The sequence below is a fragment of the Protopterus annectens genome, chromosome 4.part1 (genome assembly GCF_019279795.1).
Source record: "Protopterus annectens isolate FY-2018-M chromosome 4.part1, PAN1.0, whole genome shotgun sequence".
NCBI classification, from domain to species: Eukaryota; Metazoa; Chordata; order Ceratodontiformes; family Protopteridae; genus Protopterus; species Protopterus annectens.
In genome coordinates this window covers 475,875,403-475,892,217 of record NC_056734.1, presented here as the reverse complement: position 1 = coordinate 475,892,217, position 16,815 = coordinate 475,875,403, and the positions used below count along the sequence as shown (strand labels likewise).

Sequence of the window (16,815 nt, the reverse complement as noted above, 5' to 3'; positions counted from 1 at the left end):
TAATCAGATTTTATTAGATTTTACACTTTGTAATTTAACCACCAAAGAAATAATAATGTAAAAAGAAAATATTACTTTATAGTTAGAAATAACAATACTGCTAAGTAGACCGATAGCAAGGGAGCTTGTTGCCCCAGGCAACACCTGTTTGCACTCCCTTCACCATGTGATCACAGCAGATTACTTATTGCAGCTTGAAAAACTATTATTATTTTTTAAGATAGCAACAAACTTTTAGGATGCAACATTAATAAACTTAGTGCAGTTGTTAGGCATGGTGGTATATAATGTTTACTAAAAATAATTCTACAGTAACCTAATAAGTTTATAGACAAATACTAGGCTAGCTACCTTTGTGGACTGTTTTTTTGTATCCCATTAATTCAAATTACTCTTACTCAGTTCCAAGGGATATAATTATATATTACCCACTGAATAGTTAATAAATATTTCTGGGTGAGATACTGCTTGATTCTAGGTTAATGCCGTTGAGTATTTTTAAGGGCTGTATTGCAGGAAAGAACATTTAGGTGCTATCTGTGTTCATAAGTAATGTAGGGAGCAGTCCTGGGGTAAATGTCCTCATTCCCATGCTTAGGATAGGGACAGGGATGAACTTTACTTTATGTGGGTGGAGAGCCTTCTCCCAGAGTATTGGTAACCTCTCAGAGATGTACTTGTCTCTCTAAATCATTCTGTTTAACTTGCAGAAGAAGTTTAGGTCCCTAGAAAAAGTATTTCTTATACTATTTGATTTGCTGATGTGTAGTAGGTCCATTGGGTTATTTGGGAAAAAAGAGCGGTTTATCAACTTGTAAACTGCAAAGCTCTTCCTTTTTATAAAGGCAGTATATGCAGATTGGTGCACCTACAAGTCGGCACTTGGAACAACTGCCACCTGCACCAAACCCTTCCTATGGCTGTGCTGCTAAGAATGTACATTGCAGTTCTTACAGTATCTTTGTCACTAAAGGTCAGATTTCGGCTCAGACAAAAGTGATAAGAATGTAGGTATAAGGTCACTTTGAATATGCATCAACAAAAGTTTGACATATTGAAGTTGCCCACCTACCCCAGAAGTGGTGCGACTCCAGATGATGTTTATATTAGTAAGGGTGTGGGGTGTGGAGAATGAAGGTCCCTCATACTTGAAATGGGTGAGAGACTGTGCAAAAGGGAATGCACAACTTTGGTAGGGGGCAAACTCATCATCAGACTTTTGAAAAGCTTGGCTTTGATGAATAGGGTAGCATGTCTTAAAATTTTCAACCAAGCTGAGTATGTTATGAATTTTTAAAGGTGTATTAACTTATTCTTTGTAAGGCATCTACTGGCATTTCTTCCATTTTCAGATGTAATATTTGACCAGCGTTCTCAGAATGTAAATCTAATGCTTTTTCTGTATTAACAGACACACACACACACACGCACACACACACACACACACACACACACACACACACACACACACACACACACACACACACACACACACACACAATCCTATAGGGATGTGCAGTAAGAAGATGTTCCAACCTTCTGACTTCTATGGCACATCATTTGCATTCCTTGTCTATGCTGAGCACCTTCCCTTGTAGTACAGCTGACCTTTTTATGGTCATAGTTATACCTTTACTGTTTTTAACTTTCTGGTGCAGCAAAGTTTTTGAGTCCATTTTTTAATTTACATTAATAAGTTAACCTATGTCCATTTAGGTCCCTTTGATACCAGCTTCTCTTAAAGGAGGCTTATAAAGCAAGTGCTAAAACAAGAGTTCTTTTTGATATTTGTTTGCCATTTACATTCTCTTAAGTAATGTTTGTGCTCATTACTTAAATGTAAACTGGTACAGTGTATTATATGAGACCGAGTTTGCCTTTCCTCTGACACCATCAGTTATTTATTTATTTGTTAGTCTTTGTTGATGAGATAGATGTCTAGTCCTGTGACCCTTTTCGGCCACAGCCCAAGTGCTGAGCACTGTAACAGTACAGTGAACATTTTTGTTGATGCAAGATTTAAACATAGAATATACAATGTCAGCGTTGTACAAGCATAAGATCAGCACATTTGCTTCCTTATTGCTAAGTAATGTAACTAGCAAAGGTTATACAAACGAAAATACAGAGTATTAGATCATTGCATAGTCCAGTCAAAATCAGTAAGCTTGTAGCCGATTGGAGTGAGAGAAAAAAAGTACTGAACATATGAATATTGTGAAGGAGTAACGAGATAAGTTGTAAGAAAAAACAAAAAAAAACCAGAAATAAAGAGAAGGAAATGGGAGGGATTGGTCTAAGTTACAGCAGTCAACAGAGTTCAAAGTAATGAAACAGAAATCTAAAAGAGGTAGATAAGTAGTTTAACTTGTGTTTTTGAAGCAGTTTAATTTGTAGGAGTGAAAAAGATGAGCTTTTAGGCGACTCATAAATTTCCTGTAGTCAGTAAGGTGGCAAATATTTTCTGGAAGATGATTCCAGCACCGGGTACTGTTTTAATGCAGGAATTTTCACCAGTGGATATGCAGAAAGGGGGAGGGTATGAAAGTTGAGAGTTTTATCAGTGTGATCATAGAGTTCATAAATAATGGATTTGATGTTTAATTTAAGGATGAATAGTAGCTGTTTTAAATTAAATTAAAAGTGAAGACGGACAGAAGTAAATATGGTAGAGTGGTATTAATTTTTGGGAATTATCTCCATATTTTATTTGCAGTTGCTTAGATTATGTTTGTGTTTTGTGATGACCGTTAAAGTATGTTTTTGGTTTGTTTACCTGGGTAGCGCATCTTCTTGGACCATTTACAGGCATAGCCTGGGTAAGCAAAATCACATAAAAAATAAATGAGCAAACCTTATTTACATATGCAGTGTATGGTCAAACATTTTATACATAGGATACAGAAAAAAAAAAAAACAATGTACACTGTCAAAAAATTATGATGAAAATGTCTGGAAAGATTAGGATATTTGACTCATAGGTCAGTTCAGATAGTAGCCATCACAATTGAAAGGCTAGTCAAAATGTATAACTAAAGTATCGATTAACCTGAAATTTGACTTATACATGTAAAAGGCTATCCAAAAAAAAAAATCACCAAAAATCAGGGACACTATATAGAACAAAAAACTACTTCACTGATTCATCCATGAAACTCCTGGCCTTTACACTCCTACTCCTCACTTTACTGTATGGTTCCTCTGTACTGCTTAACCTTCAAGCATACCTCTCAACTGTACTGAATTCCTCTGTATTTATCGGTTTTGAGGCCAAAATAATGGGGTCCCACGAATTTCTGATTGGCCCCTTTAATTCCCCATTTTTTTTTTTTTTTTTTTTTTTTTTTTTTTTTTTTTTTTTTTTACAACTTTAAGTTTATGGCTGAGGTCACCAAGCATCACCAGCCTACAGGGGTGTGCGTGATGACATCAGCTTCATTGGACTCCTAAGTTTCAGTCCTCCCAGCAGACACCCACATGCCGCAACACAGGTTAGGTAAGAAAAAAAAAGAAAAGAAAACAGGCCCAGGCTGCTCCATTTTAATTCAAATGTGCTTGTGCTAAGCTTTCTAGGCTAACTCATAATGTGCTATCTAGTTTACGCTCAGAGTCGGACTGTGTGTGTGGTTGGTTATTACCACCTATTTTATTTAACTTTTAAGCAGATGGCCACTCTGGGGTATTATTCATAATTGGCAGCAGCTAAGCAGAGTGGAACTAGCAAGCAGCAATTTTATTTGAGCAGAGTGGAAGCAGCAGCAACTATTTTGTTTAATATTTAAGACTGCAGAGAGTGGTTCCCACTGTGAAGCAGAGTGTTTCTTTATTGGCAGCAGTTCTGTGTTTTATTTAGGCAGAGTGGTTCAGGTTCTGCTCCCATGTATTAAGCGTGCATTTGTGTGTGTTTTATTTAAGACTGCAAAGTTCAAATATGCTAAGCTATCTGATACATGGTGGGCATTCCAGTAATTGGCGAGCAACTATTTTTAAGAACAGTGGTTTGTTGAGCTATTTTAGCTAAGACTTAGGTTCTTGGTTCATTGAAGCTAGCAGATTAGCTATATTTCATTTCCAGGACTAGGTGACCATTCCGGTGTACTGTTCTTCTAATTGGCAGCAAAGTTCAAATCTGTTAAACTGGCGGCAGAGTTCAAATCAGTTAAGCTATCTGATACATGTCATGGCCTTTCTGGTAATTGGCAAGCAGAGAGGAAGCAGCTATTTGTAAGCAGACTGGTTTGTTGCAGACTGTGTGCGTTTAATGGCCGTTCCGGTATTTAAGCAGAGTGGCTCATTATTTAATGTGTGTGGTTCTCTATTTTATTTAAGCAGAGTCAAAGCAGCTATTTTGAATCGTTGCAGCTTAAGCAGGCTGTGTTTGTTTAATGGCCGTTCCGGTATTAACCAGAGTGGTTCTCGGTTCTCTATTTTAAGCAGATCATTGCAGCGGATTTTATTTAAGCAGCTTCTATTCTATTTAAGTAGCTATTTTGAAGCTTCCATTTAAGCAGCTATTTTGAAGTGTGGTTCTCTATTTTATTTAAGCAGAGTCAAAGCAGCTATTTTGAATCGTTGCAGCTTAAGCAGACTGTGTGTGTTTAATGGCCGTTATGCTATTAAGCAGAGAGATTCGTGGTAAGCAGATCATTAAGCAGCTATTTTGAAGGGTGTGTGTGAAGCTTCTACTTAAGCAGATCATTAAGCAGCTATTTTGAACATTCTATTTAAGCAGATCATTAAGCAGCTATTTTGAACCTTCTATTTAAGCAGATCATTAAGCAGCTATTTTGAAGCTTTTATTTAAGCAGATCATTAAGCAGCTATTTTGAACCTTCTATTTAAGCAGATCATTAAGCAGCTATTTTGAACCTTCTATTTAAGCAGATCATTAAGCAGCTATTTTGAACCTTCTATTTAAGCAGGTGTGTGTGGCCATTCCAGTATTAAGCAGAGAGATTTGTGGTTCTGTATTTTATTTAAGCACATCATGGCAGCAGCTCCTATTTTATTATAGCAGGTATTTTGAAGCTTCTGTTTAAGCAGATCATTAAGCAGCTATTTTGAAGGGGGTGTGTATGAAGCTTCTATTTAAGCAGATCATTAAGCAGCTATTTTGAAGCTTCTATTTAAGTGTGTGTGTGCGTGTGCGTGTGTGTGTGTGTGTAAGGCCCCAGTGACCTGTAACCTCTGGTTAGGGTTACCCAGGCTCAAACCCTGTACCTTGGGTACAAGGGGCAAGAGCTTGAATTCTCTACCCATACCACCACCACTTATGATTGAATGAGTTAAGAGCTCTAGTATCTGGAATGTTAGGGTCATACGTTTGGTCTTTGTTTTTCTTAAAATGTGTGGTTTTCTGGCAAATCAGTGAGAACTGAATTCACTAAATAATTATAGCCATTTAAGTTTCAGTCTTCCTATCTTTCAGGAAATGCATGCTGACACCAAACCATTTTATTCTAGCAACTTTCTAAGATTTTAGAATGTGTCCCACTCCCTGGTTTTGGGCATTTGTCTCCCCCCAATAAATTTTGTTTTTTTTTCCAGATTTCTTGTGCTGCAAAATTCTTCAGGGGAAGAAGTTTAGTGCTGCTTAGGTCAAGTCTGTTTGCATTGCATTGTTAGTAGTAGCACAACAGGTAGTATACTGGGTTTTGATGCAGAATGCTGTGGGTTCTACTCCCACAGTAGGTAGATGGATTTGCTGATACTGTACTGTTGTATTTTTAAAGGGAGTGGATTCTGCAGTCCTTAGAATGTCCTCTTTGGCGGAGATACCTAGTAACTATGAACCTGTTATCAGTTTGGCATCCATTCCTTATTGCAATATTACTAGCTTATTTTTTTCAGTGTAACATAGGCAATTTATTCATCAAGGGCAACAGGCACTTTATTTGTAGATGAAACAGTGAAATATAAAGTTGTTTGATAGCAATCTCTTCAATACTTACAGATCTCTTTAATGTGGAATTATTTAGATGACTTTTACTTCTGCAGAGATTATGCATATTTACTGATACTGGTGGATTGTAGACGTTTGAGTAGACTTTTATGATGGAAATGTTCTGAATTGGGCAGTTTTGTCGTTACTGGTTCATGCATTTTGTCTCATTGCTAACTGGAAAAATGTTCAAAACAATACATTTAAAATGTGCTCTAACAAGTGTGCTGTATTATACAAGGAATTTTATTTAATACAGTCAGGAAGGTGTATCAAAGAACACATGCATGCTTCATGTGCAAGAGCCCTATGATTTAAAAACAGTCCAAAGGTAATCTTTATCCACTACTGGCCAGATGCATTTTCTTTGTATGTGGGTTTCAACGCTGTTTCAATAAATATGAGTTTCAAGGGCAGAGAAGTTTTAATGCTAAGTCTATTCTCATTGCGAGACTGTATTGCTTTATTTAGCAAATGTCTGATAGAGTTTGTGCTATAAAATGTAAAATAAAATCCAAATCATTGTAGAAGTAAAGCAGTATGCACATTACAGTGTTTATGGTAAATGGGGTGAAATAGCCAAGTAATGGGACACTGGAATGGCTGCAGGGGGACTCAGAACCTGGGCCCATATTTTGGCTGTCTGTTCTTCAGTTTGTGTTTGAAAGTTGGTATCCCACAATTCTTTGAAGTGGGCAGGGTTACATAACCATGCGTGCAAATTTTATGTTAATCATCATACAGATTTGTACCTATTTTTCATGGGCCTTTGTCCAGATTTTTCATGGTCCAGGTTGAGAGGTATGCCTTCAAGCTTCCATCCAAAATAAATTAAATGAGTGCTACAAAAAAAAAAGCAAAATTTGCCAATAACTCATCAAACAGAACCCATCATTGCATAGGCCTAAAATACCTTGGTTGGCTTGACTCACACCCTGTTACTATGATTCCACAAATTAATATACAAACCAGAGCAAAGCAAAGCCCTACTGGACTTACTGCACATATACACCCCTGCTAGGCCACTTCAAACTATCATTTGTATTAATATTAAATCTGAAGTTGTTAATCTTCTTCCTATTCATCACTGAAGGGCTCAGAACCAAGTCGGCCTAATACCAAGCTCGCATACACCAAAAACTCTCAAGCTAAGCGGCTATCCACAATGCCCTTCTCCCAGTTACCTCAGATCTCATTTACCGTGCAGCCATATAGCAGTGTTTCACAGAGCTCTCCAACTAAGTGTTGTATTTTTTCAAAATTTACAGTATTTTATATATTTTTTCTCTTTAAAACTCTTCTATATCTTATTATCTTAACCAGCTCTACCCACGGGTATCTCCTTCTAACCATTGTTGGTAAATGCCCTTGTGGTATTCTTCATACCATTGTTGGTATTTTTCTCTTTTCCTTTGTTTCTCTATTTTTTTTTTTTTTGGATTGTTGATTTGATATACTTAGTATGTCTGAAAAGAAAGGGACTTTGGGGTTTAAGCATTGCACTTCCTGCAATGGTAAACTCTCCAACAGCGACCTGCATGATGATTGTGTATATTGTCTGGCGGGTTTCCCACTTATCTGTGAAATCTCCCTGTCAGATTTGTGTCAGTTTCAGTCAGTGAAAGCTGAATGAAAGTAAAAATAAACTAATTTTGAAAGGCCTGCTTTCTTGACCTTTTTCTGAGGCTCGTTCTGCATCGGAGGTCTCAACCCCTCCATCATAGGACAAAAAATGTCCTCTTTTTGACCCCTCTTCACCGGCTGGTGATAAGGGCAAGCCTCATAAGCATAAGGCCCACAAGTCTTCCACGGAGCACAAGATCGCCTCATTGGCTCCAACCACCTCTGTTCCGAGTTCTTCTCCAGTGGTCTCTGCGGATATTTCGATGACTTCCACATTGGTGCCGCCCTCTGCACTGACCACTACGGTTCCAAGTGTGATTTTGGCTCCAGCCTTATTGCCTACTATTACCTCGGCACCGATGTCACCCATCTCCATTCCGAGATCGGTACCGACCACTTCTTCAGAGCCGATAATGACCTCCACTCCAGCTATCTCCTTGGCTCCGAGCCCTTTCTCAGCACCCGATAGTCCCCCTTTTGAAACTGGAAACTTCGGTGCCGACTTTTCCTACACCACAGACCCAGTACTCCCCATCTTTGGATATGTTTTTAGGACAAGCCTTTAGCCTCTTTTTGGACTGACCTGACTCCCCCTCAGGAGTGTCAGTAAGGTCCACCAAGAGTCAATCTGAATTGGATGTGGTGCACCTGTTCGATCAGCTGCTGACAGCCAGAGGGATTACAGATTTTCCTAAAACCCATCCCACTCCGGGTTCTGGGTCCATTGCCTCCTTGACTCCCACGTATTCTCCTCTCTTGGACCCTTTGGTTCCGAGGCTTATAGCTCTGACGTCTTTGGGGGGAATCTTCTCCTCGGTGCCGACAGTGACCTTCTCTGAGGCTCAGAGGCCCCTTTGGGTTTCTGTTCCTTCGGAACCACCCCTTCCTCAATCTCCCCCGGCTCCAGGTACGGTTCCAGTTGTTTCATCTGTTCCGTCTTCGGATCCAGGGGCGACACCCGCCCCGGTTTTGCTTGTGACTCTGTCCTTGGGGGCTGGCCACACAGAGCGGGGTGTGACCCCGATTCCGAGATTGTCTAATTCTGTTCCGGACTCCCATTCCTCTTCGGACAGGCCTGCCTTTCAGGTGATGGAGAGGGTGCTTGCTTCGGGAAGCACTCCTCCTACGTCGGACCTTCCCCCATGCTCCTTCTGAGCTGCAGCTATCATAGGCCACCTCCCCAGGACACCGAGAGGGCAAGCCTCAGGAAACCCATGTACAGGGTAACCTCCTTTCTGAGTCTTCTTCAGACGCTCCCACTGAAGAACCACCTCGGAAACGGACGTGTAAGAGGAAACACATGGACTCACCAGAGGAATCCCTCACTGAGGATAAGGACTACGATGATGGGGAAAGAGTCCCCATGGTCACCCCCTGACGATGTCTCCTTTGGAGAAATCCTGAAAATTTTGAGGCAGAGGGGTGACTGGAAGCCTTCCAACCCTTCCTCTGAGGAATCCATATTCCTGCAGGCTTTCCGCTTTCGGCCCTCTACTTCTTGGGTGACTCCCCCCTGCCGATGAGTTAGTCCAGCTCATCATGCAGCGGGTGTGGAAGAACCCTGATACCATTGAGGCCATTCCCCGGAGACCAGACAAGATACTTTACCCTCCAGAGGAACAGCCCCATTGGTCAAGAGGCTTACCAGTAGATGCTATGGTGGTGGCGGCTGCCACAAAAAAGGACTTTGCGGAGGAAAGTCTTACTGTCCATCCACCCAACAGAGAGTCCTGGGCGGTGGACAGATTAGGAAAGCGAGTTTTTGCTTCAGCGACCTTTGCTGTCAGGTCTCTGAATTATTTGGCACATTTTACGAGGCTCCAAATAGATCTCATCTCTGAACTGTCTGGAACCCTCGCGGGTCAAGTTTCTGACAGGGCACGCAATAAAGTTGATTATCAGCTTACTACCCTAGAGTCGATCTCCAGCTCGTCCGTGAGGTTGCTGTCCCACGCAACTGAAGGGGCAGCTAGAGCTGCAGGTACAGCTGTAGTTATGAGACTCCATGCCTGAATGCGCTTTTGTGACCTCGCAGACTTCTTCAAGTCTTCCTTCTTGAACGCCCCTATCGAGCCTTCCGCTTTGTTCGGTTCTAAAGTGAAGGACACATTAGCCAAGTGCAAGCAGGATGGAAATACCTTGTCTGCCGTTGGCCTACGTTTTTCCAAACCTCAGCGCTCTTTCTGCAGGAACCAGAAGAGTGGAAAGATATGGCACAAAAAAATCTCAAGGCTCTTTCCGTAGTGCACGTGGTGAGGATTCCCCCAGAAGCAGAGGGGGTTCCAATAATGGAAGATGCCCCTTTAGGGGCAGAGGGGGTCCCCGAAATCTGGACTCCAGGGAGTCTTTCTCCGGATGACCTTATCGGCACTCCTGAAGCGCTACCTGATTGCTTTCCTCTGGAAGCAGTCGGGGCTCATTTTTCTCTGCACCAAGCTGCCTGGCACTCTATTACAAATGATCAGTGGGTGCAGAGAATAATTTCCAGAGGTTATTACATCCCTCTGATTTCTTACCCAAGATCTCCAGAATGCCTTCCCAGTGTTCCACCCAGTCAAAGGGAAGAAGCAGCTTCAGAAATAAGAAAGGTGTGTCAAAAACGAGTCATCCAGCAAGTCCCCCCAGACCAGTGTGAATCCGATTTCTACTCAAGATTCTTTTTGGTGCCAAAAAAGACCAGGGACTGGAGACCCATTTTGGATCTCAGCCAACTAAACAAATCATTTGTTCAGACCAAATTCCGCATGGTCACAAGACAATCCATTCTCCCATTTCTTCGGGAGGATGTGTGCATGTGCTCGATAGATCTCCAGGATGCATATTACCACATCAAAATGGACAAGCACTCCAGGTGTCTCCTTCACTTCTGATTGGGAGCCAATCATTACAAATTCAGAGCCCTGCCATTTGGTCTTTCGACGGCCCCCAGAGTGTTCATGAAATGCCTAGCAGTGGTAACGGCTCATCTGAGACTTCAAGGATTCCAGGTGTTTACATATCTAGACGAGTGGCTCCTCTCCACCCCCACCAAGTGCCTTCTGGTCATGGCCCTCTGCTACACTCTAGCACTGGCAGAGTTTCTAGGCATTACAATACACTGGCAAAAATCCAAACTTCATCGAACCCAACAATTGGAATTTATAGGAGCAGTATTCAATACTCAAACAAGCCAAGTCTCTGTCCCTCCTCACAGACTTCAGAGATTAAGATTACAAGTACAAGTGATACTCTGTCAAAGGAAAGTGTTTGCAAGGGAAGTTCTACAGGCTCTGGGGTCTATGGCGGCTGCCATCCCAATTGTCCCCCTGGCAAGATTGCATATGAGACTGTTACAATGGCTCCTTTTGTCCCAGTGGGTATCCAATCTCCATCCTCTGAATGCACAGATCCTCATCACCAATTTCTGCAAGCAAGATCTCCTCTGGTGGATAAAAACAGACGAAAATCTTTGGTGCCACCCCTCCAGACTCCCCAACCCAATGCCACGGTGACCACGGACACTTCCCTGATAGGGTGGGGTGGCCACTTCCAGGGAAAGACAGTCCAAGGCACGTGGTCCAGCTTGGTGGTCAACTTGCATATCAACGCCCTGGAATTAAGAGCGGTGCTGTTAGCATTGCAGGCACTTCATCCACTCCTTCTGTCGGGAACGATTGCAATCCAGTCGAACAATATGTCTGTTGCCTGGTACATAAACAAACAGGGAGGGACCAAATCCTACCCCCGATGTTGCGAGGCCATGAGAATTTGGCATTGGGCGATAACTTCCAACCACTTTCTGATTGCAACGCATATCCCAGGGAGCTCCAACGTGATTGCGGACAGACTGAGCAGATGTATCCTCTGCCCATATGAGTGGTCTTTCAACCTGAACGTGACTGCAGAAATCTTCAGCTGTTGGGGCCAGCCTTGCTGCAATCTTTTTGCTTCCCCGTCAGACAAAAAATGCAGCAGCTACTTTGCCCTCTTTCCCCCAGATGGGGAATAACCGAGAGACACTTTGACTCACGATTGGCCCTCGGGTCTTCTCTATGCTTATCCTTCGATTCCTTTGATACCCCTCTTTCTAAAGAAAGCAATCCGGTTGAGATGTAAAATAATCTTCATTGCCCCTATCTGGCCTCGACAAGTGTGGTTTCCCTTACTCCAACCTCACCTGTTACAACCTCCTTGGATCCTGGACACTTGTCAGGACCTGATATCTCACCCACAAGGGCTGACTCCCCCAAATCTGTCCACTCTCAAGCTGACAGCTTAGTTTCTCCACTTCCATTAGTCACCAGGCAGGAAACCCTCTTCTCACCTGTCCGTCATATTATTCTGGCCTCCCATAAACCATCCACCAGAAAACTCTACAGAGACAAGTGGAAAAGATTCGCTATCCGGTCTAATAATCAGATGCTAGATCCTTTTTCAGTTCCTATACTCCAGTATCTTTCTGAGTTGTTTGACAATGGTTCATCAGCTTCTACTATTCAAGTCCATTTAGCAGCTATTTCCAATTTCCATAACGGTTCGGATGGCGTCTCTCTTATCTCCATCCAACTTTGCAAGACCTTTCTCAAGGGATTTTTCCATAGCAGACCTCCTATCAGGCAACCTGTAGAGACATGGCATCTCTCTCGGGTTCTTCAGTCTCTCTCTCTACCCCACTTTGAATCTGCTGCGACATGTGATCTAAAATTCCTGTCATGGAAATCTCTGTTTTTGGTAGCGGTCACATCAGCCAGACGGATATCTGAATTACAAGCCTTATGCATCAAGAGCCCGTATCTAATCTTCCACAAGGACAGAGTATCCCTTCGTACTAACCCATCCTTTCTCCTCAAAGTAGTCTCCAACTTCTCTATTAACCAGTCCATTGAGCTCCCTGTGTTTTTCCCAAATTATTCCAACTAGGGAGAATACTGCCTACATTCAATGGACGTACATAGACAACTACATTTCTACTTGAACAGGACTAAGTCCTTTCGCAAGTCTGACCAACTTTTCATTTCCTTTTCTGGTCCTAGAATGGGATGTGCTGTATCAAAAGTTACTTTATCAAAATGTCTCAGAGATTGCATTACTTTTTCATACTTCCTAGCAAATGAATCTAAACCTCTTCAAATCAAAGCTCATTCAACAAGTCTATCACAACTTCAGTTGCCTTTCACTCCAGGGCTTCCATGGATGACATTTGTGCAGCAGCCATTTGGGCTAAACCCCATACCTTCATCAAGCATTACAAATTGGATTGGTCTCCAGGGGAAGAGCGGCCTTTGGCTCAATGTTCTCAGGAATGTTCTTCCATAAGGGCCACCCAGGTTCTCCAAGTAGCTGGAGACTCGGTCCCATCTGTGATGAATAGGAAGAAGATTAGCAACTTCAGATAAAGAAGTTATGTCTTACCATAACGTTCCATCTGAGTTCCAGTCATCACACCCTCCCACCGTCCCCCACCAATGGCTCCTGGTGGATCTTCTGGGTCCTTGTGGTGTTTCAGGGTTTCTGCGCAGAAATAGCCTCTGTCTTTCTGTTTTCTTCTGTGTGTTGCATGCAAACTCGATCTGAGGTAACTGGGAGAAGGGCATTGTGGGTAGCAGCTTAGCTCAAGAGTTTTTGGTGTACTTGAGCTTGGTATTAGGCCGACTGGGTTCCAAGGGCTCGGAATCTAACCCATCAGTGATGACTGGAAGAAGATCAACAACTCAGATGGAACATTATGGTAAGACATAACTTCTTTTTTCACTCAGTATAAATGGGTACTCTTGCAAGAGTCTTTGAGTAGCTGGCTTTGGAGTGTTTGGTGGCGGTGTAACTACTTTATAGTCTGGCAGAAGGAAACATGGCTAGTACATCTGTGACAGCCTTTCCCAGGTGTGTGTGTATGTGTGTGTGTGTGTGTGTGTGTCTGTGTCTGTGTCTGTGTCTGTGTCTGTGTGTCTGTGTCTGTGTCTGTGTGTCTGTGTGTCTGTGTGTCTGTGTGCGTGTGTGTTTGTGTGTGTGTGAAAATCAAATCTCAGTGCGTGTTTGTCAGCTGCTTGGAGCAGGGACACAAAGCAGTGGTTTCACAGAGAGAGCGGTGGAGGATTTGGCATGGACAATCGAATGAGGACTCAACTCTGTAGCTGTGCCAGTGGGGAGTCTTACTGGCGATCTGGAGAGAGAGAAAAAAACAGCCACCGGACTGGTTCCCTGCATGCTCTTAATGGAAATTGTGCTTGATGCAGATTGCTGCATCTGATAATGCAGGGTGTATCCATTTTTGTTCCAAGTGAAAGTTCCTCTCCAATGTCAGTGGTGAGGATTCAGGTTCCTTGATTACTGGCCCAGAGAGGGGATGTCATAGCTTCAAGCACTGCATTCTTCCTACCTTTGCAGGCAAACCTAAAGACAGTTCAAAACAAACATAAGGTGCATTCCAAAAGCTTAATCAATGTGACTTCCACAACCACTTTTTAAAACCCCAATTAAACACCATATTCGATAGATCCAAGTACTGTTTTCCCAGCCTTGAAAACAAACCTAAAGATAGTTCAAAACAAAACTAAACACCATTCCAAAGGCTTAAGCAACACCACATTTTAAGACCCATGCAGACCCAATAGTTCAGTGGCTTCAACCACTGCATTCACCCCACCCTTGCAAAAAACCTAAGGACAGTTCAAAACAAGACTAAAGGGCTTTCCAAAGGCATAAGCAACTGGACTTACCCCAACAGCATTTTTAAAACCTGTGCAAACGGTGTTCAGTAGCTTCAAGTAATTAGATATTACTGTTTTTGCTGTTGGATTCTACATTAGGTCTGTTTAAATAAAAAATTGTCAGGAATATACAAGAACAATCGGTAAAACTCACATAGTGAGCAGGCTGATCTACTTGTAGAACTGCTGTGTACGCTGGGTAGTTGGAGCATTCCTTTGCAGCAAGCATCCCTAGAAATGAGGAGGGGGAGGTGTAAAAGCCTCAACATCAGACTGCATAGAATACGTAAGCTAGCTCCTTGAAATAAACATGCCCCGAAACAGCCTCAGACACTAAAGTTTCTGACAGTGTAAACTTGACTGCATTCCTTATTCTGTTTCAACTGATAGATTTGCCTGATTAATATTCCTGCAAAAAAATAAATACTCTCAGCTATGCTTTTGCTCTGTTAACTTTCTTCCTTTCCTACTCACCCCACATTATTTAATTTATGTAACATATGTATCCTTAATAAGCAGTTTTAAGTGGTTGATTAAATAATTAATGCAATTCATGTATAATTTCTAATTAGTTTCTTTTGGATTTCTAGTGTTTAGTCTTGATTTGTGTGGTATTTGAAAGAACTTTTTGGAAAATGAAAGACAAAGTGCTAGTTCTGTTTTATTAATACATTTCAATAAAAGGTAAGGTTTACATTCCTGACGACTACCATAGTGTTTATTCAATTTAGTCAACCTTGTCGAAAAATGCTTCTTGAGAACCAAGATAGAACCAGAGCTTCCTTTAAAAGAGATGGAAAAATTCTGGCCTCAAGGAATACTCCAGAATCTGATTTAAAAAAAAAAGTATGTCAGAGCACCTAGGCAGGAGATGACAGTATTGGAAGGACATAGGTGTATTCCACAAAAGGTAATGAGCATGCCGAAATCTCAGACATATACAGTTTGTAATCATGACCTCAATTCTCCTAAGAAATAGGCAAGATAATTTTGTACTTTGCTAAAAGAATTACCCATGAAAAAGAGTCCATGTTTATCTGATAGTAGCAAACTTGTCAACTAAAAAAAGTCAAACTGACAACTCTTACGGTTGTGAAGTAAAAACTGTACAATGGAGGGGGAAGTTGGGCTGCACAGCCTACCCACCATCCATAAAAGCATAGTCAGTTTGTTTGTTTCTCCTAAGATCTCTCGACACAAAAAGCTGCTTTTATGCAGATCTCACACTGTTTCTGATCGTAATGTTAATCTGGTTCAGGTCTACAACATTTTAGAGCAACATGCCTCTACCAACTTTTCAAACTTTATAACTCACAAGAGTCCCACCTCAAGAGAGCACACTTCAAAGTAAAGCAATTGTTCATAGTGCCTAAGAGGGATAGGATGTACATAAGATGAAGTAAGCAGATTTACAGCACACAACAGTGAGTTGTTATAGTCTAGCTTTTCTGGAGTGTTTCCACAGGCCTTCTTGCCAAAGATCCCAAAATAAATTGGGAGACTAGTATAACAGAGTAAAGCAGAACAGAAGGAGTTGACAAGAAAATTCCTAACCTCCTAGTAGGAAAGTCCTCACACATCCAGATGATCAGTAGATGAACAGACACCTACAGTGTGTTATGACACCCATTTCATACTCAGAAAAGTTGATAATATATCTGGCAGTCTGGGTCACTTGAAGCTCGTATCTGAAACAGGTTGGTACCACACACCCCAACTTCCAATAGCTAAACATGTAAATCCAGCAATATGAAGTCCTCTGACCATAAGCAACCAGGAAAGAAACCTTAATCATCAAATTAAAACAAAAAATAACACTTTTACATGTAAAATAGTAAAGCTTTAAACATTATAAAGTTATGTTATGGTCCTTTGAAATCATCCTGTCATGAGTTGCCATGTTATGGTCCTTTGAAATCATCCTGTCATGAGTTGCCAACAGTCGTGTAATGTAGTAAACTGTGAGACATTATGTAAACATGGAAACCAACCCTAGTAGAAAAACAGTATTGCAGTACTCACAGACCGAGTAATATCTTCAAACATAGAGAATAAGCAAGTCCAAGTCATACAATGTCTATGTATGGTCAAGGGACTGTTGCAAAAGAAGGCATTCTCCTACCTAGATGAATATGTAATTATAAAGGGAGAATGCTGATGGCTACATGACTGTCATAGTCCATGTTGGAGTTAATGACTTGAGATGTACCTCCCTGGACTATATGAAGAGAGACATGATCGAGCTCGCTGAGTATGCGTCCTAGGCAGGTATGTCCCTAGCCTTAAGCAGCATTCTACCGTCACCCACAATGATGCCTCAGTACAAACAGAAAATGATTGACTTTAACAACTGGCTTAGTTTGTGGTGTCATTCAGAGAGGATCCAGTACCTGACAGCCTGGGATGACATGATTAACAAGCCTCAATACTTTGCCAGAGAATGCCTGCATCTGTCTCCCTTGGGATTCAGGCTCCTGGCAAAGGCTCTTTCCTCCCCCATAGTACCTTTTTTAGGCAATGCCATTAGGTCAAAACTATCAACATGAAAATTTCATCAAAATATAA

At 41.6% G+C, this 16,815-nt stretch overlaps 1 protein-coding gene across 2 annotated transcripts in view; it reads left to right on the top strand.

The window, feature by feature from the left end:
* ACSL3 (acyl-CoA synthetase long chain family member 3) overlaps positions 1 to 16,815 on the top strand; it is a 943,201-nt gene that overhangs the window by 919,616 nt on the left and 6,770 nt on the right. The gene's annotated exons all lie outside the window — the stretch shown is intronic.